The sequence below is a fragment of the Artemia franciscana genome, chromosome 3 (assembly GCF_032884065.1).
Source record: "Artemia franciscana chromosome 3, ASM3288406v1, whole genome shotgun sequence".
In the NCBI taxonomy this organism is placed as follows: Eukaryota; Metazoa; Arthropoda; class Branchiopoda; order Anostraca; family Artemiidae; genus Artemia; species Artemia franciscana.
Genome location: NC_088865.1, coordinates 32,652,635 through 32,678,488, shown reverse-complemented (window position 1 = coordinate 32,678,488; position 25,854 = coordinate 32,652,635). Strand labels below are relative to the sequence as shown.

General features: G+C 34.6%; 2 protein-coding genes across 5 annotated transcripts in view; one reads left to right on the top strand and one right to left on the bottom strand.

Moving 5' to 3' along the window:
• The window catches only part of LOC136025181 (probable methyltransferase-like protein 24), an 83,194-nt gene that overhangs the window by 2,181 nt on the left and 55,159 nt on the right, over positions 1-25,854 (top strand). The window lies entirely within an intron of this gene.
• LOC136025179 (uncharacterized) overlaps positions 1-25,854 on the bottom strand; it is a 187,732-nt gene that overhangs the window by 116,746 nt on the left and 45,132 nt on the right. The window lies entirely within an intron of this gene.

The window sequence follows — 25,854 nt, the reverse complement described above, 5'->3', positions numbered from 1 at the left end:
AAACTAAATAAACAAAAATTAAACGGATAATTCGGTCAAACATACATACTTCACGGTATCCACGGACAAACATACTTCATCACTTAAACAACACAAATGACATACCGATGGGCATTTAGAAAAGTGCTTTCAAAGTTTAGCCACTTTTGGTGTATCTCATTTCTTTTGCGGACAAAATTTTGAGGACTGCATTTCAAACGTAAATATTCATTTAAAATTCCTCATTCAAGATTAGAATGTAACATTTACAAATGTACCCATTCATGAAAACTAAAACCATTTATTGATTTCTTAATTCAAAATATTGCTTCAACAACCTAAACAGGTTGCTTAAGAAATAAATAATACTCATTTTAAAACTATATATAGCCATTAATTTTTTAAGCGTTTCTGAGAAACAGAATCGAACGAAAGGTTGTGACAAAAAATCCCTCCTTCTGATAATCTTAAAGTTCTTTAAAAATCCTTCTCATTCACATTCAATGGTCCTTGTGTTTCAGGAGTCGTTGAATTTGGACAAAAATTCAAACTTTAGCATATAGAGCAAGGGATGAGTAAGGGGTAACCCCCTCCTATATGAATATTTTCTGTTGGCTTTAGGTTTGACGGTGCTCCTATTCAGGTGAAAAAGACAGTTTTTCATGCAAGGAAGTCCCCCTCCCTTTTGTATTTTCTCCTGGGAAGTTTCCTCCAGAAACCTTTCTCCCCAAAGCAAATTCATCCCATTGAAAATCGCCTTCCCCCCTGAAAAATTCCCGTATATTCCCAAATACCAAATACTATTTTCAAACAGTTGGATGTCTCTGGGGAAAAAGGGTATGGGAGGGGGATAGACGCCTTCCAATTTGTTTGGTCACTTAGAAAGGACACTAGAACTATAGTTTCCATGAGAATGAGCCCTCTCCTAATCTTTTAGGACAATTGATTCGGTATGTCACCCACCGGCAAAAGATGCATCTGTTATCTTTTTTCTGACCTAAAAAAAAGAAATATTAAACCTTTCGAACACATGGGATGTTACATAATACTTTAAGAGATATTTTTCTTCTTCAAGGATTTTTTTTCGAGGATTTTTTCTCCTCAGGGACTTTTTTCTTTCTTCAAGATTTTTTTTTCTACAAGATATTTTCTTCAAGATCTTTTGTTTTAAGAAATTTTTTCCTCAAGACGTTTTCTACGAGATTTTTCCGCAGGGAACCTTTATAATCCAAAGATATTTTCCGCTCTAGGAATTGAAGGTAAGATAAGAGATTTCCCCTGCCTTAACCACTTCTGCCAACAAGCAGTTGATGTTATTATGTTCCTGAGAAATAAATTCGACGTGATAAGCTGTTCCCTACTAGGAGAATTCTCTGCACACTTTCGAGATCGATAAAGCTATGGATTGCATGTTTCCTAACCTTTGTCACCGAACCGTGCAAGTATCCAAAAATACTATTCATAATTGATTTATTATATTGATTACACCAGCGTGGTAATCAATGGCTGGATCGTGGCACCTTCTGGTGTGCATTATCCTGCCAAAGGCATTTTCAGAGATTTTCCTACTAAAATGACTGTTTTCACTAGAATCCTTCGTTTAAACTTAATTTAGAATTCCCAATAGCGTTTCTTTTGACGAATCCTGGCCATTCACGCAAACGTGGGACAATGTGTTGCCCGGTGGAAGCCACTGGTACTCGTGATCTTCACTTGAGCTTTTTCTGACGTTTGAACATACCGATGGATATTTTTCATTCGAAACAACAGGAACATAGCATTTCATTATTATATCGAGATACTCTATGGAAAATCCCAGCCTGTGACACTCAATGGCTGAATCATGACCTATTTGGCGCAAATTATGACACTTAAGTCATTTTAAACCTTTTTCCCACAAATATAAGCGTATAAACTAAAATTGATCTTTGTTTTTATTTGAACAATGAGAGCCTGTCATTTCATTGTTAGATTTTGATGTTATTTGGCACTATACGCCTCCTTTTCCGTATTTCCCGTGATTTTTAAGAAATTCATTTTAAAATATCTGTAGAATTTTAGACCAGACCATAGACATCAAGGCAAATCTAAAAAATTCAAGATATCAAAATGTAGAAATCCAGAACAATCCTTAAAAATCAAGACCAATATGTAGAAATCGAGACCAAACTATAGAAATTAAGATCAAACTGTAGAAATCAAGACGAAACAAGAGAAATCAAGATCAAACTGTAGGAACCATACCCCACCCTAAAAATCATGACCAATGCATATAAATCCAGACGAATTTATACAAATCACGATCAATCTGTAGAAATCAAGGCCAACCTCTAAAAATCTAGAAAAATTCAGAAAAACCAAAACAGCGCGAAAATCAAGAGATTACTATGTAGAAATCTAGAAAAATCCATAGAAATCTAGAACGATGCATGAAATCAAGACCAGGCCATAGAAATCATAACTAATGCAGAGAAATCGAAATCAAACCATAAAAATTAAGACCAAATTTTACAAATGAAGTTCAACCTCTAAACATCTAAACCAATTTGAAGAAATAAAGTGCAACATCTAAAAATCCAGACAAATATATGCGAATCATTACCAGACTCTATAGATACAGACAAATTCATAAAACGAAGACCAAACTGTAGAAATCAAGGCCAACCCTTGAAGATCAAGACACAACCAAAGAAATCAAGAGGTCAATGTTTAGAAATCTAGAGCAACCCCATAGAAATTATGACCAACTCAAAGAAATCCAGACGAGCTCACAAAAATCAAGAGATCAGTATGTCAAAATCCAGCCCAACCCTTAGAAATCCAGACCCATGCATAAAAATCAAGATCAAACCATAGAAATCAAGTAGAGACTGTAGGAATCAAGACCAGTCAATAAAAATCCAGAAAAATCCCATAGAAATTTTAACCAATGCAGGGAAATCCAGGGGAATTCAAAGAAACAATAACCAACGCATATAAATCAAGACAAACTCATAAAAATCAGGGTCAACCCTAGACCTCCAGACCAAACTATAGATATCAAGACCAATTTGTAGAAATCAAGATATCAATATGTAGAAATACAGAACAGTCCTTAGATATGATCACATTCCAAACCGTAAAAACAAGACTAAATTGCAGAAATCATAGTCAACCTCCAAAAATTATGACTAACCCGAAGAACCATTGAAATCAAGACCAGCCACCAGAGAGCAAGAGGTCAATATGTAGAAATATAGAATAAATTTTAGATTTCAACATCAAAACATATAATTCCAGGCGAACTAAAAAAATCAAGACCAAAGTCTAGAAATCAAGACCAGTCCATAGAAATTCAGAACAATTCCTAAGAAATCATAATCAATACATAGAGATCTGGAGCAAAATCATAACCAATGCATGGAATCCACATGACTTTATAAATATCAGGGTCAACCATAGAAATTCAGAACAAAGCATCAAGAGATGCTTTGTTCTGGTCTACACACATACACAGAGCCAGACAATCACAAAGTCAGACACAGACAAATACAATCAAACACAGGTATGGATGGCGAGAAAGAGAGAGACAAAAACACAGACAAAGAGCCAGATTCAGACATACAAACACACGAAGACAGACACAGATACATAGAAATATATGCTCAGAAGCACAGGCATAGAGCAAGAAATACAAATAACAAATAAAAACACATAGAGTTAGATGTTAAAACAAACAGACACAGATACAGGCAAACAGACGCTCAGACACACACGCAGAGAGAGAGAGAGAGAGAGAGAGAGAGAGAGAGAGAGAGAGAGAGAGAGAGAGAGAGAGAGAGAGAGAGAGAGAGAGAGAGAGAGAGAGAGAGAGAGAGAGAGAGAGAGAGAGAGAGAGAGAGAGAGAGAGAGAGAGAGAGCAAAAAAACCTACGAAAACACAAAGAGTCAGACACATGAACACAAAAAGAAAGATACAGAGACAGAAAAATAGACGCTCGGACACACAAGCACAGAGAGAGAGAGAGAGAGAGAAAGATATATATATATATATATATATATATAGAGAGAGAGAGAGAGAGAGAGAGAGAGAGAGAGAGAGGGAGGGACAAAAACACAGACAAACACGCGGAGTCAGACACAGAACCTAGCAAAGGCAGATATAGAGACAGGCAAACAGACGCTCAGAAACACAGGCACGGAGAGAGATACTAAAACACTGAAATACACGAAGACAGACAAAGAGACATGCTAGAAGACCCTCAGACACACAGGCAAAGAGAGAGACAAAGTCACACAAAAACACACAGATTCACGCACAAAAACAAACAAAGACGGACACAGAGACAGGTAAACATACACTCAGACACGAAGGCATGGTGTAAGAGAGACAAAAACACACACAAAGACAGACACTTGACCGCTGAAAGTACCAGCCTCCCACAACACAGGGGGCTAAAGCCAACCTATAACTAACCCAGATACCCGCGACCAACGTTTTGCACCCTAGTTACCTGCAGTCAACCTGTTTTAACAGCTGGAAAAACAACTTGGTTCATATGGGTATTTCTTGCAAACTTGCACCATTTTTAAGGATTCAGGCTTTTTCTTACGTGCTAGTAGGTTTGGTTGACCAAATCTAGGCCAAACTACACAAGGTAGGTTAGGTTAGATGGCGTATTATCTAGCCTAACCTAGCCTAACCTAACCAACCGTGTGTATATCATGTTAAACTAACCTACGAGCAAGTAAGATAAAGGCTGATAAATGAAAAGATAGAATTTTTACCGTATATGTCGGTGTACCATATTTTAGGCATAAGAATACTCTTTTTTTTATTTTATCCTCTGCTAGCGCATTCAAGTTCGAACAGAGTCAAAGGCTCTATTACTACACAAAATATGCTAAAAACAATCCACAATACTTCCTGATATCACCATTTAAACCATTACTTAACAAAACAGGTGTGCCTAATAGATCAATAATCAATAGCATTGTTGGATAACTGCTCTGCTCAGTGACAATGGCTAGGAAATATACAATCCATAGCTAAATCGAACTCGAAAATGTGCAGAGAACTCACCGACTGGGGAAACAGCTTATCACATAGATTTTATTTCTCGGGGCTTAATAATATCAATTTCTTGTTTGCAAAGGTGATTAAGGCAGCCTCCTGGGCGGGCGGGAATCTCTGATATTAGGTTCGATTCTTAGAGCAGACAGAAATCTTTGGATAATAAAGGCTTCATGGGGAAAAAATCCTGAAGAAAATTTCTTGAGGACAAAATATCTTAAAACAAAAAGAATCTTGAAGAAAATATCTTGCAGAACAAAAAATCTTAAAGAAAGAAAAAAAATACCTTGAGGAAAAAAACTCATTGTAGAAACATAGGCCTTGAAGAAAAAAAATCTCAAAGAGAAAAAGCTCGTTTACTCGTCATTACGTAGCATCCACGTATACGCCACCATTATGTCACATCCACGCTTGCGCCGTCCTTAAGTACGACTGTGAGTTTCCCACGGGTCTTGAGCTCTAACATGTCACGTGAGATTACTTCACCCAGTCGCTGTTACGTGACATGCAACTCCCTATTAAGTAGCAAACACCTCATTTTGAAGAAAACACTCCATATTATGTAAGAAACAGGTGTGCTATATTTTTGCATAACAAACAAGTGGACTTTAATATTGCACAAGACCCAGGTATGCGAATAGCATCTTGAGGATCTAGCAGCTCCAATAGTATATGCCTAAATGACCGCTTAAAGAAATTGGGCCACCACTACTATGGAGTAGTCTCACTCATGTTTGTATGAGTAAGTCCTGTATCCCAAAAATCATATGTGCGATTGACTCTTTCAGGTATTTTCTAGAATTGGTATTTGACTAATTTCCAGAAAGCGTCTTCCACTTGACTCTACTACTGTTTTTGAAATATCGGAGAGTTTGTCTAAAAAAAACAACAAAAAAACTCAACAAACTGTCAAAGGCAGTGCTACAGCACTGCCTAAGTAAAGACCAATATGGGCACAATTTATTATTATTATTATTGTATATTGTATATCGTTATTGTATTATTATTGTTTTGTTTTTTAAACCAGGGCACTTAGTATAGAAGGAGTTTCCTTAGAAACTTCGAAAACGGCTCATTCGATAGGAAATGTGCCCTTTTTAATAGTTAATAGTGATTGGAGGGCAAACAACCCCCTCCCGTGCCTATCCATTTTCCAAACACATCCAATAAAAATTTTGAGTAAGCCCTGTTGTCCAGCATAGTTGGAAGGTCTGAAATTATATCTCTGAGGATTATTCCCCCCCCCCCCCCCCACAGCCGTTAGGGCAAGGGTTGTAAGTTTTGCCCTAGGGTATATAGGGTTTTTATAGAAAGTGTGGTCATATAAACTCGGAGGGGGCTCATTGGATGGGTAATCAGAAGTTGTAGTGGCATTTTGAAGAGTCAAAGTGACTGGAGGGCTGAAACCACCACCCCGCGCCACGTCAAATTTTTTCTGGAAGCATCCGATAAAAAAAAATTTAGATGGCCATTTGCCGTCATAGAAACTATGAAAAGGGCTCATTCGATTGGAAATTGAAAGGGCTTGTACCGTTTTCAACAGTCAAAAGCCATTGGAGAGCAACCCCCCCCCTCTCATGGCTATCATTTCTCAAAAACAAATCCAATCAAAATTTTGAGATAGCCACACTGTTCAGCGTAGTTGAAAGGTCTGAAAATTGTGTCCCCCCCAGAGCATATAATGTCCTTATGGAAACGGCGGACGAATAACCTTTTTTTTTGGGGGGGGGGGGCTCAATGGATTAGAAATCATAAGTTTTAGTGCTCAACACATCGTATTTTTCCCCAAATATATCGGATAGAAATTTTGAGATAGCCATTTTTTTTCAAAAATAGTCAAAACATCATATAACAAGGCCTTTGGGGTTGACAGAAGTTATGACCCACTGGCACATAACGTTTTTATGAGGGGTGGTCGTGTGAACTTTAGAAGAGGCTTATTTTATTGGAAATGTGCAGTTCTAGTTCCCTTTGAAGAATCACAGTGATGGAGAGCAGCTGGCCCCCCAGCCTTCCCTGACATCCCGTTTTGATTGAAAGTGAGGTCATTTTTAATGGGAGTTGAAAGTTTTGGTGTCTTTTTAAGAGTCAAACGTGAATGAAGGGCAATCACCCCCCCAAACCTATCATTCCCCAAAACACATCTGATCAAAATTTTAAGAGAACTATTTTGTACAGCATTGTTGAAAGGCCCAGTAATTAGGGGATGTCAACCTCTCCACAGTCATCAGGGCAAGGGCTGTAAGTTAGGCAATTCGTTCATTGTTTAGACATAATATTTGTTATTGAGAAAGGATAACCAACTCTGTATGCAAACAATGGACAAAGTTTATAACTTGCAGGTCTTCCCCCGGGGAAACTGGGGGTTAAGTCATCCTTAAAGACATAGTTATTAGATTTTTCGACTATGCTGAACAAAATGGTTATCTCAAAATATTGATCCGGTGAGTTGCGAAAAATGAGCGTGGGAGGGACCTAGTTGCCCTCCAGCTTTTTCACTTAAAAAGGGCACTGGAACTTCTAATTTCCATTCGAATGAACTCTCTCGTGGTATTCTAGGACCACTGGGTCGATACGATCACCCCTGAAAAAAAAATACATCCGTGATCTTTCTTCTAGCAAAAAAATTGCAACAGTAGTTCTCTATACAGTTCTCTATACCTCTACAGTAGGGTTCTCTGATACACTGAATCTGATGTGTGATTTTCATTAAATTCTATTAATTTTAGAGAGCGATGGGTAAGCCTTAATGGCTTTCCCGTAATGGGTAATGGGTAGCCTTAATGGGTAAGCCGGGTCGCTCCCAACTTACATTTCGTTACCACGAACTGTTTGAAACAAAAATCATTTAATTCAAAATGACAAGTTTCTTGTCGTGTTTGCTGCCCTGTGCTACGATGATGACGAACAGGTGCCAGTTATCATACCAAGAAATGCAAATAAATAGTTTATTCCTGTGTTATGGTTAGAAATCACTATTTATTGAAGGTTTTTAATTTTTTAACGCCCCTCCCCTCTCCCCTCACAAAATAGCGTCCTGAAAGAGCTATAGTGGCAAACTTTACATATTTGGAATAAACTTCATTTTCCGTATCGGACGGTAACTATTCAATTTATTTCGTAATTTGTTTCGGGTCAAGCCAGTTTTTCCGAACCGTTTGCTGGACTATAACAGTCTCCATTTGATATATATTATCTACACATAAAATTGTTAATTATACGAAACAAATAAATATTTGGCACAATTCTTGCTGTAAAATATTTTGTGTTTTATATTTTCAACTAACAAGTTAACATTTTTGATTTTTATCATCATAGCTTTTTTCTAATTTACACCCCCAGGAAAAGTAAATAAACTGTTCCCATGGAAAGCTTATAAATACTAAAAAAATCACCTTAAAATTATTTTAACTTCTGGTTCCTCATTAGTTTTTTAGCATAAGCTATAAAACGGAAAGCATAGATTCCGGCCAGTGCTGTCACTTACTTGAAGTACTTTTACTTGATGTACTACTTAAGTAAAATTTTCCAATACTTGTACTTAAGTAAAAACTTTAGGGTGTATTTATTACTTGATGCTTAAGTAAGATTACGAAATACTTATTACTTAAGATACTTTTAATGTACTTGTTTTTCAAATACTTTACCTTTGACACGAAAATTTTGTGTGTGTGTGCTTTGGCAATGTACAAGAAAACATTACCTTTAGATTTAAATCAAACTCGGATACAGCTCCATGCCCTATTTTTGGATATGAAATAAGGTATTTTTGTTTTTGACAAAAACAAAATTATACTATGATTAACGCTTGGTTTAATTTTTTTTTAAAGTTATATAACAAAGAAAATTGAAATTATTTCACAGGTCACTGGTCGACAGTGAGCTAAAATCCCTTGTTTTGTGCTAAATGTTGCATACTGTAGTCTATTTGGGCTTATATTTCTGACATTAGTGTTTAAGTTTTGTCATCTCGTCAACTGAACCAGATTTCTACCATTTCATCATCTTCAGAACCATATTATTGGTAAAACTACTGAAGCTATGAATCTTTGCCCGTCTAAATGTTGTATACAATAAACAAGTCTAGGGAATTCTAGCTGGATCCAATGCAGTGGCATTTTGTCAAATTCGTTCCAACAAATTCAGGTATTCAGACGAATCTGACTTCAGATTTGTCACTCCATTCATAAGTTATAGGCCCTACTAAATTAAAGGGAAACTCAAATTTCTTAAGACTTGAAACCCTCTCCCCCTCGCCCTATTTGAGATAGGGTTTGTGATACCAGAACTTTATATGAGCCCTGATCTTAGGCATCTTTGGTCTAGTTTTCATTCGGATCTGTTACTCCATTTGCAAGTTATACTAAATTAAACAGAAAACTTAAATTTTTCAGGAATTAAAACCCACTCCCCCTTGTTAAATTTGAGCTAGGGTCTTTATCTCAAAACTTGATATGTGTCATGGTCTTAGGCCTCTTTGCTTCAATTTTCATTCAGATCCATCACTCCAGTCGCAAGTTGCTCTGAATTAAACAAAAAACTGTTTTTAGCAGGTAAAGCCCTCTTCCTCCTGTTTTATTTGAGCTAGGGTCTTCGTCTTTCAACTTGATGTGTGTCATGATCCTTGGCACCAAATCTGGCCATCAAAATTTCCATCCAAATCCAACCAGTGTTTCTCCCCCTATACGTGATTACAGAGACGGACGGACGGACGGATTTTGCAACTTCTTAGGTAGCCATGTTGGCTAATTGGATCCAAAAAAAGAAAACAATGGCAAATCATCATTCAGGTATCATCATCTATTTGGATAGTGGAAAGTATCCATCAAGATAGGTTTTTGAGATCTGTGTGTCTGTCTGTCCGCCCGTCTGTGCAATCGAGTATAGCTGGAGAACCGCCAGTCAGATTTGTATTGAAATTGAACTATTTGGATTAAAATTGAGCTCAATTAGGGCAATTGGGCTTTAAGTGTTAAAAAAAAATTCGAGTTTTTTCATTTAATTCACTGTAACTTGCATATGGAGATGAATGTTGATGAAAATTGAATAAAGATGCCTAAGAGTATGATATGCATTGAGTTCTGGGATGGGGACCCAAGCTTAATTAAGAGTTGAGTTTTTCATTTAATTCAGCATAGCTTGCAAGAGATTGATGCATCTCAGTGAAGATTGAATCACAGGTGCCTAAGACCGTGACAGGCATCAAGTTTTGAGATGAAAACCCTAGCTCAAATAGAACGAGGGGGAGTGGGTTTTAAGTGCTGAAAAAAGTCAAACTTTTGGTTTAATTTAGTATAACTTGCGAATGGAGCAACGGATCCAAATGACAGCTAGACCAAAGATGACTAGAATCAGAGCTCATATCGAGCTCTGATATCACAAGCGCTATCTAAAATAGGGCGAGGGGGAGGGGGTTTCATGTCTTAAGAAAGTCGAGTTTTCCTTCAGTTTAGTAGGGCCTATAAGTCCTTCCACCCATGGCTTGCCCAAAGCCTGGTAATAACCCTTTTCCAAAATAAGTCATACTGAAGCCAACCTTCAACCAAATACTCCGTCCCCAGAGAAAAATTCCTTTGTATGGCACTTGGTATTTACCAAGTGACATACAGTGATCGCAAATTCTTTAGGTCTGTCGGTCTGTCAGTCCCGGTCTTGCTAGTTCAGGCACTTCCAGATAAGCTAGGACGATGAAATTTGGCAGGCGTATCAGGGACCAGAGGTGATTAAACTTGAAATAGTTGTTTCCAGATTCGACCATCTGGGGGGGGGGGGGGAATGGGAGGACGGTTAATTTGGAAAAAGTTGATCGGATCTTAATTAAATTTGATATTTAGAAGGATATCATGTCTCAGAGCTCTTACTTTAAATTCCGGCCGGATCAGGTGACATTGGAGGGGGAAATCTAAAATCTTGGAAAATGCTTAGAGTGGAGGGATCGGGATGAAACTTAATGGGAAAAATAAGCACAAGCCCTAGATGGATGATTGACATAAACAGAATGAATTCACTTTCTTTTGGGGAGTTGGGGGGAGGGTTAATTTTGAAAAATTAGAAGAATTGAGGTACTTTTAAATTACGATGGAGTGATCGGATCTTGAATTTCATCGGATTAAATTTCATATTAAAATTTAATCATATTAGAAGGACCTCGTAACTCAGATCTCATGTGCTAAATCCCGACCGGATCTAGTTTAATTGGGGGATTTGGGGGATTTGGGGGGACTGTAAATCTTTGGAAACGCTTAGAGTGGAGTAATCAGGATGAAACTTGGTGGGAAGAATAAGCACAAGTCCTAGATACGTGATGGACATAGCCGAAATGGATTCACTCTCTTTGGGGGAGTTGGAGGGGGTGTTAATTCGGAAAAATTACAAAAATTAAAGTATTTTTAACTTAAGAGCGGGTGACCGTCCGTGAGGTATTTTTGAATTAATATTAAGAAGAAACTCATGTCTCAGATCTCTTATTTTAAACTACGACCAGTTCTGGTGACATTGGGGGAGAGTTGGAGGGGGAAACCGGAAATCTTGGAAAACGCTTAGAGTGGAAAGATCGGGATGAAACTTGGTAGGTAGAATAAGCAAATGTCGTAGATACGTGACTGACGAAACCGGACTGGATCCACTCTCTTTGGGGTAGTTAGGGGGGTCCAGTGCTTTGGCGAGTTTGGTACTCCTGGACGTGCTAGGACAACAAAATTGGTAGGCGTGTCAGGGACCTGCACAAATTGACTTGATAAAGTTGATATCCCCGATTCAACCATCTGGGGGGGGGGCTGAAGGGAGAGGACAAATTAGAAAAATGAGGTATTTTTAACTTGCTAGTGGGTGATCGGATCTTAATGAATTTCGATTTTTAAAAGGACCTTGTGTCTCAGAGCTCTTATTTTAAATGCCAATCAGCATCAAGCCTCTGATTTTTCTTTTAAATTAATCTATTGATTTTTATAATTTTGCTAGAGCTCATGCCATATGAGCTCTCGGTTCTTCCAACCTCGTCACTAGTGCCATATGAGCTCTTAGCTCTTGTTTTATTCCTTTTTTCTCAGAAGATTTTCGACTTAGTCTCATGGTTTTTGCCACTTCATGGTGTGAAAACTGCTGCTAGAAATAGATAGGTTCTAACTTCTGCCGTATTGTCTTCTAGTATATTTAAATGTGAGCTTGCATCGTTCTTTCGTCCCCTTAAAAGTTCTGTGAATATTGGTTTGTCTTCTGTTGCATATGCAGACGACGTTCTTCTTGTTGCCCGGACTCGCCGTGGATTGCTTTCCAATTTTACTATATTGACCAATGAACTATCTAAGATTGAGCTGTCAGTTAATGCGTCTAAATGCGAGTTTATTTGTTTTAATAGCCCTTATGTGGTGGCTCCACTCGTTGCTGGGACTGCAATTCTTCCATGTTCTTCTTTAGTTAGTTGCTTTGGTCTGTGTCTCGGTCCAACACTTTCCACTACCTTTTCATCTCTAGTGAATCAAGCCGTGAAAAACCTTCGCGTCGCTTATAGAAAAATATCCCAAAATAAAAGCTGTTACAACTGCAACAGTTTGTGCAGGATTTATAATGCTTATTGCGCTCCTGTGTTTTTGTTTTTATCAGGCATGGCTCATCTGTTTCGTAAGAAAATCCCCATATTCTACTTGCGGTTTATTTCAGATATTGCAAATTCCTCCTCCGGCTTCCTAGATGGCACCAAAACAGGAAAATAATTGCTTTATTTGGTTTAATAGATATGCCTTGTTGGATTCAGTCTTCCAGTGATGATCTGTGTAAAAAGACTATCTACTTTATTCGACCCTCTGCAGCCTTTTTTCCATATTGATGCTGGTTAATTAGTCCATATTGTCTTTTTTTAGTTTGAATTTGTTTTCTTGCTGTTTATCGTTTTTGTTTATTTATAATACTCAGTACTTTTTTTTTTACTTTTACGTATAATAAAGTTCATTCATTGATTCATTCATTCATTCTGCAGTTTGACCAGCCGTATGGAATGCGTCTGAATCAGCGGGCTTGCTGCAGGCCCATGATTTTATAATATATTTTTGTAGGGGGTTTTACCGACCATCTGAATTGACTACACAGTTTGCGGCTTGCTTGAGTGAAAACCAGCCAAAGGATATAGATGCCATACATTTTCATAGTGTGTCTGAAATTTAACTTGAGAACTTGAGGCAGTTTCCTTGTAAAGGTGCCGAGGGTGAGACATGTCATCAATTGATTTTTGATTATTGAGCTTTGGTTTCTCTTATTAAAAAAAAGTCTGCAACTGACTCACTTGGCTCCTTACTTTTAAATTTGAGTTTTTTTGTTGCTAAGGTTTTTACTTATTGAATAAGAGAATGAACTACTTTATTACCTTTTATCTGTTTTAAAGCTAATCCAAAGATTATTTTTCTATTTTAAATATTTTTTCCACCATTCCGAAATGTTTCAGAATAGCCCTGTATTTTTTCAAACGTGCCAGATTTGACTGAACACTAACCGCCAGAAGTTCAACTATATGAATACTGTATTAATCCTGTCATTTGATCTGTCTGATCCAATCAGAAGTTTTTTGACTGCGCTTAATTGTTTTGATAGTCTTTTTCTTTCAAGCCGCTGTGTTGAAAATTGGTTCAGATTATTTTTTGGACTTCGTTGGGTGTCTACCAGCCAAACAAGGGAAAAAATATTTTCAATCTTTGTTTTTTATCATTCCCACATGTTTCAGAATAACCGTGTGTTTTTTCAAACGTGCCAGATTTGACTGAACACTAATCACCAGAAGTTCAACTCTACGCACACTGTGTTAATCCTGTCATGTGATATGTCTGATCCAATCAGGAGATTTTTGACAGCACTTAATTATTTTGAAAGTCTTTTGCTTTCAAGCCGTTGTGTTGAAAATTCGATTAGATTATTTTCTTGGACTTCATTGAGTGTGTACCAGCCGAACAAGGGAAACGGTTAAAAACGATAAAACGGAAATTCTGGTTCTTGGTTAAGATTTCCAAGAGAGGAATGAACAGGGACATTTTATAAGCAAGGGAAGAGGCTAAGAAGCCTCCAGAATGGCTTTTAAAAAAGGTAGTATGGGCTTTATATCAGAAACATATATAAATATATATATATATATATATATATATATATATATATATATATATATATATATGTATATATATATATATATATATATATATATATATATATATATATATATATATATATATATATATATATATATATATATATATATATATATATATATACATATCTATATATATAAAAATAAGTTGTCTGTGTGTGGATCTGTGGATGGATCAGGTGACGTCATGTTTGTCCGCATATGACGTCTGAATTATTTCACACTAATACAAAATAAGAAAAAAAACTAAAAAAGGTAAAAACTACAAAAAAAACTAAAAAGAAAAAAAAAACTAAAAAAGCTAAAAAACTAAAAAAAACTAAAAAAAGGTAAAAAACTAAAAACTAAAAAAAACTGAAAAAACTAAAAAAAGGCAAAAACTACAAAAAAACTAAAAACTAATAAAAAAACTAAAAAATCTAAAAAACTAAAAAAACTAAAAAAACTAAAAAAAGGTAAAAAACAAAAAAAAAACTAAAAACTAAAAAAGAAAAAAACTAAAAAAAGGAAAAGACTGAAAAATAAAAGAGAAAAAGAAAACTAAAAAAATATGAATAAAAATATATAAAAATAAGTTGTTTGTGGGTTATGTCTGTCTGTCTGTCTGTCGAGTGACGTCGTGTTTGTCCGCATATGACGTCTGAATTATTTCACACTAATACAAAAGAAGAAAAAAAACTAAAAAAGGTAAAAACTACAAAAAAAACTAAAAAGAAAAAAAACTAAAAAAGCTAAAAAACTAAAAAAAACTAAAAAAAGGTAAAAAACTAAAAACTAAAAAAAACTGAAAAAACTAAAAAAAGGCAAAAACTAAAAAAAAACTAAAAACTAATAAAAAAAACTAAAAAAGCTAAAAAACTAAAAAAACTAAAAAAAACTAAAAAAAACTAAAAAAAGGTAAAAAACAAAAAAAACTAAAAACTAAAAAAGAAAAAACTAAAAAAAAGGAAAAAACTGAAAAATAAGAGAAAAAGAAAACTAAAAAAATATTAATAAATATAAAAAATATAAATATAAATATAATATAAATTAGCAATCAACAAAGCACCGAGACACAAATGACGACCGGGACACAGGGAGTATAAATGACGACCAGGACAAACGTAAAAAAAAAACAACTAAAAAAACTAAAAAAATGGTAAAAACTACAAAAAAACTAAAAACTAATAAAAAAAATCTAAAAATCTAAATAAACTAAAAAAGAAAAAAAAGAAAAAAGGAAAAAAATAAAGGAGAAAAACAAAACTAAAAAACAAATGTATATACAGACCGGGACACCGGGATACAAATGACGACCGGGACACAGGGAATATAAATGACGACCGGGACCAGAATGGCTTTTTAAAAAGGTAGTATGGGCTTTATATCAGAAACATATATATATATATATATATATATATATATATATATATATATATATATATATATATATATATATATATATATATATACTAGCTGTTGGGATGGCGCTTCGCGCCACCCCAACACCTATTAAGATCAATACCACATTTTTTTAATGATTGACCTTGAGCTTTGTTAATGGTGATTGCAAATGCTAATCGAATTGGGAATTGCAATCTTTTAAATTGAAAAGGCAGATCCGTTGGAATCATGGGAATGCGAGGAATAAGAACAGCCTCACCCTCAAAAGGCCCTGTCAGGATTGTGGCCTCTATTAGGTTTTCCATTGTTTTTTTTTACGGCAAGTCGAGTGCCATTGCAAAGCTTTGGTGGGTTTATATTTCTTAAAAGTATTATTGGTAAGCCTATTTTTAGTTGTAGCACGTGTGGTGGAAACCCTGAAAGATCTATGGAATTTAAAAATTCAGATGGATAATTAACCGCTTCATTTGGTTCCAAAACTGTGTCGACTGACATGTAAAGGACTGCCTGGTCTTGAATCTTGGTCAAAACAATATTGTTGATTTCGTGGACGTCTATATTTTTGGGTGCGAGAATCGCTCTTTCACTTAGCCATTTATTAATTTTATAATTTTTTAGAATATTCGGAAATACTTTTTCAATCAATTCATTTTTGGACGTCACTAAATTACAGAAATCAGCAGGCAGTTGTATACGTCCTGAAATTGAGTCTACTGGGAGCTTTCCGTTTCCCATTGCCAGCAATTGATCTGAAAATGTTTGACCAGAGTCATCGTTTTGCAATCGGACACGCATATTTGTAGTTAATTTTAATGTTTTCACGTGTGCCCATAGACTCTTTGAGCATCTTCATCAGTCATTGTAAACTTAAACATTAATAGATTTCTACGCGAACATATGTCTTATATAACTTGAATGACGTCACCTTCAAAGCAAAAATTACGGCAACTAATTTCATGACGTCAGCCGAAACATGACGTCACCTGATCCACAGATCCACAGACAAACAGACAATACAACGGGGACACCGGGGGAAACAGGGGGATATAAATGACGACCGGGACAAAAAAACTAAAAAGAAAAAAAACCTAAAAACTAATAAAAAAACTAAAAAATCTAAAAATCTAAATAAACTAAAAAAGAAAAAAAAAGGAAAAAAATAAAGGAGAAAAACAAAACTAAAAAACGAATGTATATACAGACCGGGACACCGGGATACAAATGACGACCGGGACACAGGGAATATAAATGACGACCGGGACACAGGGACACAACTACAACGGGGACACCGGGGGAAACAGGGGGATATAAATGACGACCGGGACACCGGGACAGGGAATGGTCGATTAGCAATCACCATCAACAAAGCTCAAGGGCAATCATTAGAATCATGAGGTATAGATCTGAATACAGATTGTTTTCCCATGGACCATTATATGTTGCATGTTCAAGAGTCGGTAAACCTGACAATCTATTTATATGCAAAGACCATGGGACAGCAAAGAATGTTGTATATTCGCAAGTTTTACGTAGTTAAAACCATATATATATATATATATATATATATATATATATATATATATATATATATATATATATATATATATATATATATATATATATATCTATATTCACAGGTGGGACATAGGGACACAACTACAATGGCGCGTAACTATTATGGCGCGTAACTATTATGGCGCGTAACTATTATGGCGCGTAACGACTTACGCGCGCGGGGGGGCTTGGGGGGGGGGGGCGCGAAGCGCCCCCACCAACTAGGTGTTGGGGTGGCGCGAAGCGCCACCCCAACAGCTAGTATATATATATATATATATATATATATATATATATATATATATATATATATATATATATATATATATATATATATATATATATATATATATATATATATATATATATTCATAGAATAAATACTTGAAGTAGTACTTGAAGTAATACTGAAGTGAATATATATATATATATATATATATATATATATATATATATATATATATATATATATATATATATATATATATATATATATATATATATATATATATATATATATATATATATATATATATATATATATATATATATATATACTAGCTGTTGGGGTGGCGCTTCGCGCCACCCCAACACCTAGTTGGTGGGGGCGCTTCGCGCCCCCCCCCAAGCCCCCCCGCGCGCGTAAGTCGTTACGCGCCATAATAGTTACGCGCCATTGTAGTTGTGTCCCTATGTCCCACCTGTGAATATAGATATATATATATATATATGGTTTTAACTACGTAAAACTTGCGAATATACAACATTCTTTGCTGTCCCATTGTCTTTGCATATAAATAGATTGTCAGGTTATCCCCCTGTTTCCCCCGGTGTCCCCGTTGTAGTTGTGTCCCTGTGTCCCGGTCGTCATTTATATTCCCTGTGTCCCGGGTCCCGGTCATCATTTGTATCCCGGTGTCCCGGTCTGTATATACATTCGTTTTTTAGTTTTGTTTTTCTCCTTTATTTTTTTCCTTTTTTTTTCTTTTTTAGCTTATTTAGATTTTTAGATTTTTTAGTTTTTTTTATTAGTTTTTAGTTTTTATTTCTTTTTAGTTTTTTTGTCCCGGTCGTCATTTATATCCCCCTGTTTCCCCCGGTGTCCCCGTTGTAGTTGTGTCCCTGTGTCCCGGTCGTTATTTATATTCCCTGTGTCCCGGTCGTCATTTGTATCCCGGTGTACCGGTCTGTATATACATTCGTTTTTTAGTTTTGTTTTTCTCCTTTATTTTTTTCCTTTTTTTTTCTTTTTTAGTTGATTTAGATTTTTAGATTTTTTAGTTTTTTTATTAGTTTTTAGTTTTTTTTTCTTTTTAGTTTTTTTGTAGTTTTTACCTTCTTTTTAGTTTTGTTAATTTTTTTTTTTTACTTGTGTCCTGGTCGTCATTTATACTCCCTGTGTCCCGGTGCTTTGTTGATTGCTAATCGAACATTCCTTTTGTCCTGGTCGCTTTCTCTTTGAGTGTCGTCATTTATTTTTTTCTTTTTTAGTTCTTTTAGTTTTTACCTTTTTTAGTTTTTTTTTAGTTTTAGTTTTTTTAGTTTTTTACCTTTTTTTAGTTTTTTTAGTTTTTTAGCTTTTTTATTTTTTTTATTAGTTTTTAGTTTTTTTGTAGTTTTTGCCTTTTTTTTTAGTTTTTGTCCTGGTCGCTTTCTCTTTGAGTGTCGTCATTTATTAGTTTTTTCCTTTTTTTTTTAGTTTTTTATTGGTTTTTACCTTTATTCTAGCTTATTTTTCAGTTTTTTCCTTTTTTTTAGTTTTTTTTTATTTTTTATTTTTTTTAGTTTTTTACATTTTTTTAGTTTTTTTAGTTTTTTTAGTTTTTTAGCTTTTTTACTTTTCTTATTAGTTTTTAGTTTTTTTTTGTAGTTTTTGCCTTTTTTTAGTTTTTTCAGTTTTTTTTTTAGTTTTTTATTGGTTTTTACCTTTATAGTTTTTTTAGTTTTTTAGCTTTTTTATTTTTTTTATTAGTTTTTAGTTTTTTTTGTAGTTTTTGCCTTTTTTTAGTTTTTTCAGTTTTGACGTCACCTAATCCAGTTTTTTCAGGTGACGTCACCTGACACATCCATCCACACATCCACAGACAGACAGACAACTTATTTTTATATAGATATATATATATATATATATATATATATATATATATATATATATATATATATATATATATATATATATATATATATATATATATATATATATATATATATATATATATATATATATATATATATATATATATATATATATATATATATATATATATATATATATATAATATATATATATATATATATATATATATATATTTATATATATATTTATATATATATATATATATATATATATATATATATATATATATATATATATATATATATACATAGAATAAATACTTGAAGTAGTACTTGAAGTAATACTTAAGTAAAATTTTGGCAAGTTGATATTTGATACTTAAGTAAGAATTTGGTAAGTACTTATTACTTGATATTTAAGTAAAAAAACAATGAGTACTTAATACTTGATACTTAAGTAAAAATTTGGAGTACTTGTTGCAGCACTGATTCCGGCCACTAAATAAAAAGTTTGCCCCATAAAGATCTCAAAAATCCTCATTTTAGATGGGAGATCCCTAGAATGGAATCACCGGCTGGGTGGGTTGTTCAGAATTGGAATTTAGACCTCATGTATAACGAAACGCCTCTCATACTTCAAAAGTCATAACTTAGATGAAACTTGCAGCTCAAGGACAAAGAAGCTTCGAATTTGAAACCATTGGACGGGTATGGCTGACATGTAATAAAAGACAACCTGCGTAATATAACGTTTACGACTAGAGGCTTCTGAAACAGGTAACCTGCACCTGTTACATACTACTTTAATCTGGCTTGTTTTACTTCGTGATTTAATAACTGTTATAGCGACGGTGAACCCGACAATTTGTTCATAATAGTTATGATGAAAAAACATTTGTCATTTATATTCGCGAGTTTCATGTTTTGAAAATTCCTTTCACTTTTGATAGCCATATTACTTCCGGACAAACGTTTCCCTAGAAACTATTTCTGATGACATAAATTGCTAAACTGCGAATTGACTGTATTTCAGTTTATTCTTACTATATATTAAATAATAAAAAAAAACAGTTTTTTTTAACTGAAAGTAAGGAGCGAAATTAAAACTTAAAACGAACAGAAATTACTCCGTATATGAAATGAGTTGTCCCCTCCGCAATCCCTTGCTCTTTACGCTAAGGCTTTTAATTGTTTTAAAAAGTAGAATTATGGCAAAGAGTCAAACTTTAGTGTAAAGAGCGAGGGATTGCGGAGGGGACAACCATTTCATATACGGATTAATTTCTGTTCGTTTTAAGTTTTAATGTCGCTCCTTACTTTAAGTTAAAAAACTTGTTTTTATATATTTAATCTCTGAAAGTTTTTGAATTAATGCATGTTTGATTTTGGCTCTCCGCACATAAATTTTAAAATGAAATTTGTATATTAATTCTTTTTTTGGCTAAATGGCTTTTTCTTAGTTTTGATCAGACGATTTTGAGAAACAAGGGGTGGGGAAGGAGGCCTATTTGCCCTCAAATTTTTCGGTTACTTAAAAAGGCAACTAGAAATTTTAATTTTTAATGAACGTTTTTATTTGTAAAAAATATACGTAGCTTAAGAGTTAACTTACGTAACAAACTTTTATATTCTTATATTTTTATTATATATACGAGGGGGTTTGTACCCTCGTTAATACCTCGCTCTTTACACTAAATCGTAAGTTCTGTCCCAATTCTTTAAGAATGACCCCTGAATCAGAAAGGTCGTAGAATAAATAGTTGAAATTAATAAAAATACTTTAGCATAAAGAGCAAGGTATTTATCTCCTCCTAAATACCTCGCTCTTTATGCTAAAGTATTTTAGAACCCCTCATATGCGTAATAATATCTGTTCGTTTTAATTTTCAATGCTACTCCTTACTTTCAATTGGAAAAATGTTTTCATGTTTATTTTTTCATTGTTTTTTTTATAGTAATGCTAGAAAATCCTGCGCCTTTTTCATTGAATTTTTCTTCCCCCATGATATATTCCTCCAAGGAAAGATCCTCCCACGTAGCCCCTCCCCTCAACCCCGCCCCCAAACCAAATAAAATCCCCCTGAAAACGTCTGTACACTTCCCAATATCCATTACTGTATGTAAACACTGGTCAAAGTTTGTAACTTGCAGCCCCTCCCCCAGGGATTGTGGGGGAGTAAGTAATTCCTAAAGACCTAGTTATTATGGTTTTCGACTATACGGAACAAAATGGCTGTCTCAAAATTAGATAGGGGCTTGAAATTTTCGCTAAGGGGTTCTCTGATACGCCGAATGCGATGGAGTGATTTTAGGGGGTGTTTCCGCCTATTTTCCAAAATAAGGCAAATTTTCTCAGGCCTGTAACTTTTGATGACAAAGACTAAATTTGATGAAACTTATATATTTAGAATCAGCATGAAAATCAGATCCTTTTGATGTATCTTTTAGCATAAAAAATCCGTTTTTTAGAGTTTCGTTTACTATTGAGCCGGGTCGCTTCTTACTACAGTTCATTACCACGAACTGTTTGATACTCTATCCAAGTTTCAAGTTTAATAGGAGTTCAGCTAAAAAAGTAAATAAAAACATAAAGAACTAAACATAATCCTTTGTAAATTGATGCACGTTTTGGCACCGCTGTTGTCATCTTATGATCCAAAATCAACTTTTAAAATATCCTTAATAAAACATAAATTTCAATCTGAAACAACAGAAATGAAGTCGTAGAAAAAGTCAGACTTAAAACAAACAAAAAATCACTATCACTGTATAAATGAAACCTAAAGCGATCATAAAATAAATGGAACGGTCGGGTCAAACTTAACAGAAACAGAAATTACACAAACTAAGAGTGGGGCTACTGCCCTCTCAACCATGTAAAGGCCAGGATTTCTGTTACAATTAGCTCGTTTTTACATCGAGCGAGTCAACAGCTTAGATCTTTGCTCGTTTTGACAATGATTCATAGCTTTTATTCATTATTGCAGCAAGTCAGGCATAACTTGTTTTGCACCGAATCAGCACTTAGTCACTTGTGAGTTGTTCTAAGACTTGGTCTTAGCTTGCTCTTAGACAGGGTCAGGGCTTTGCTCGATTTGGACTGAGTCAGTAGGTAGTACATTTTGGTAAGTTGTGACTTAGCACATCTTTGAATCAAATCAGGCCATAGGTCGTTTTTGCACAAAATATGGACTCATGTCCGTTTTCTTACAGGTTTGTCTGTAGCTTTAACTTAGCCCGTATTTTCACTGCATAAAGACTTGGCTCGTTTCGTCCTACTCCTCTACTTCACTTGTTTTTTCACCAAAATTTAAATTCTTTTCTGTATACTGTTTTAAATAAGGGCAATGTGCCAACCTTCTTTTTTAAAAAATTTGGCTATGGAGGAAGAGAGGAGTTTTTAAAGGATCATAGGTCCAAATAGTACCTCAATCATACATATTTAAATTATTTTTCTTTTCATGTTTTTTTTTATATTTTTGGAAGTCAATCCCAAGAAAGTTTTAACTAACTTAGTAAAGCTCTAGATATAATAAAACTATGAAACTATTAATACTAATTTGAGACGCCATCCCATTTCGCCGAATTGGAAAATGAAAGGAAATTACTCATTTTTCCCAACATAATCAAAGAGTTCCTACTGTGGGAAAGGAGTGGCTTGGTCCAATTGCAAGCGAAATTCGATTGCGAAAAACGGAATTTTGACTGCAATAGATACATCAAAGGAATTGGCATTTTACACTAACTCACAAAATATAAGAAATTATTAAGTTTAATGTTACCCGTAAAGGCTACGATCCTGAGAAAATTTAAATAGAGCCCTATAATAACTCAAACTTAAATTACCAGAAATTACAATAAATGAATATAATTTAAAATAAATAATCATCACAAACATAAAGATAAAGGATTCTGATATAGATGATCAAATACATCCTAAAAGTTGTAGAAACTAAAATAAATGCTCAAGTCGAGCTTAAAACAAACATAAATTACTACAAACAGGAGTTTGTCTATTATACCCCTCCCACCCGTGTATCTTCTAAATGTTGTTTCGTCATTTGCGCCTTATTAAAAGCTGTATGTGTTTTGAACAGTGTGGTTTAATTTTTCAAAACATCGACGAAAAATAAAAAATCAAATCACTATAATAATCAAGATGACTGGTAAGAAGTATTGAAAATAAACTTTATGTTTAATATATAATCATGTGTATTCTTGGAAATCTCAGCGCTTCAAGATTTTATTGAACTGAAACTTTTTTTTATTTTTCAAAGTTATTGTTGTCAGAAACTATTAAAATATATTTGGTTTTCAATAAGAACAGATGGCGCAATAACCTTTAGAAGATAGCAAGCCGTGGCAAGTAGTCACAAGTAGTAGTAGTAGTGGTCGCAAGTAGTAGTAGTAGTCACAGGTAGTGGTCGTTAGTTGTAGTAGTAGAAGACGCAATTTTTCACTTTGATACCCATAGTTATTTGGAGACTCGGAATCAAACATGCAGCTAACTTGCATAATTTACAGCCCTTACCACAAGCGCTGGGGGAGGTTATGTCATCCCTGGAGGCGTTGCTACTTTATCTTTCGTCTATATTTGGAAAAAAATAGCTACCTCGAAGTTTTTGCGTGGAATTATTTGGAGGTAGGGAGTCTAAAAAGAGCGTGGGAGAGGGGCTGGTTGCCTTTCAATCCCATTTGATTCATAAGAAGGACATTATAACTCTCAATTTCCTATCAAATGAACCCCTCCGAAATAAACCTCAGCCGTTTTTTAGATATTATTGACATACCCTTTTGACAACCACATGCACATAATATATTTTGATTTTATCTATCTCTTTTAGTATTACCTGAAAGTTCCGCCTAATTACCACGTTACAAATAACAAAAGGCTAAACAGCGATAAATTATTGCAAAATAGAGGATTTTTTTTATTAAATGTCACGGCTCAATATATAAAAGCCGTCATGAGCAAAGCATCAGATAAATATAAAATGAAAATAAACAATAAAGAGAGTGACCATTAAGAGGGAAAAAAATGTAGCTAAAAGAGTCTTAGCATCATCACTTCAAGGCGTTTTGTGATAAATAAGAATTTAAGTGGAATTTAAGCACTACCATTACAGTATATCAGGACTCTTAATATTTAAACCTTAATACCGTAAGCCTTTTTGAACAACAAGGATCAAACATGTCTTTTCCAATTACAAACCCCAAATATAAACAACGGTCAACTTGTATAAACTACGGCTCTTGCCTCTAGAGATGTGGGGGGGGGGATCATGCCATCCCCTGATGAATAGTTATTTGACCTTTTGACCATTTTAAATTAAATTTCACAATTTCAATGTTTTGATATTGGATGCCTTCGGGAGGAGGGCACCTAGAATGGTGGCACTTGGGCCACTTTTGATTTTTGGAAAGAGCACTAGAACTTTCAATTCCCAATCAAAAGAATCCTCTCGAATAGCCCCTTCCCCTTATCATCCCTTCCATATAAAGTGGTTCGTGGTTCTAGGAAAATAAATGAAAAAATAAATAAAAAAATGCATTGAAGGCCCATGCCTCTTCACTACAGGAAATGCTAGAGCTCTGTCTTTGATCAATTTTTGAATAGAAAGAAAATAAGGTAAAGTAGCTAGACTGTATATTATTATGCTGCACAACTATTCGCACTTACTCCAGAATTGCGAATATTCTACTAACTCCAAAAATTAAGAATATTTTAGATGTAATTGAATGACAATGTTTTTGCTGATTCCTCTCCGTGAAAAAGGGTCTTTGGTGTCTCTTAACAACATTGAAGATAGTTCCTTGTTGTGTGGGTTTTCAGGGGAAGGATAGTGGAAATTTAGGATCTAGACTCTACTGAATGTTATTTCAAAAATATTTATAAATGAAATGTCTCCTCTGAAAGGCCAGTCAACCCTAAGTTACGTTAACATCCGTAGAGTACATACAAAAATAAATGTCATTACAGTATATTTGATTTTTTAACAGTCCTTAAGCTTCAAATAAACACCATAAGAGATAAAGCTAACTAATCGGACAACCGCCTCAGTAAACGATGGGGACAGTCAGACAACGCACCTTATCGGTATTAACATAACCTGAATTGAATTATTTAAGGTAACATAAATAATGTCTGCTATGTACTTAGTGACAAAAATAAAACTACTGCTCAAATAAGCTGAAACCTGAAAAATTTGATTTACACGGCCGTTCAAAGACATAAATAGGTGAAAGATGAAAATCCAAGGTTGAACTTATGAGTTTGATATTTCATTAAACCAGCATCGGAAGAGATTATGAAGTAGAGGAGGTAACATGTCCAACACGTTGGAGTCATGGAAGGAGAATGGAAACACGAAAAAGCCTCACCACGTTAGAGTGATGAAAAGTTTGAGAATCACATTAGACCGAGCATTTAGAGTAGGAAAAAAGAAAAAAGGGATTATTATGTAACTTGGAAAAAGTGGTAATATTATTAGAGCAATAGGTGGTCCTATATTGTAGCTAAGCCTTCAACAAATAGCGCAAATTTTTCTGAGGGTTTGAGGAGAGGGGGATGATGTTGATAAACTCTATTGCATAGAAAGGCTATAATATCACTTGGAAATTATCTAGAAGAGAGTCGAACTCACCAGATACTGAGGAACAAGGGACTGGTCATGAGTATTACA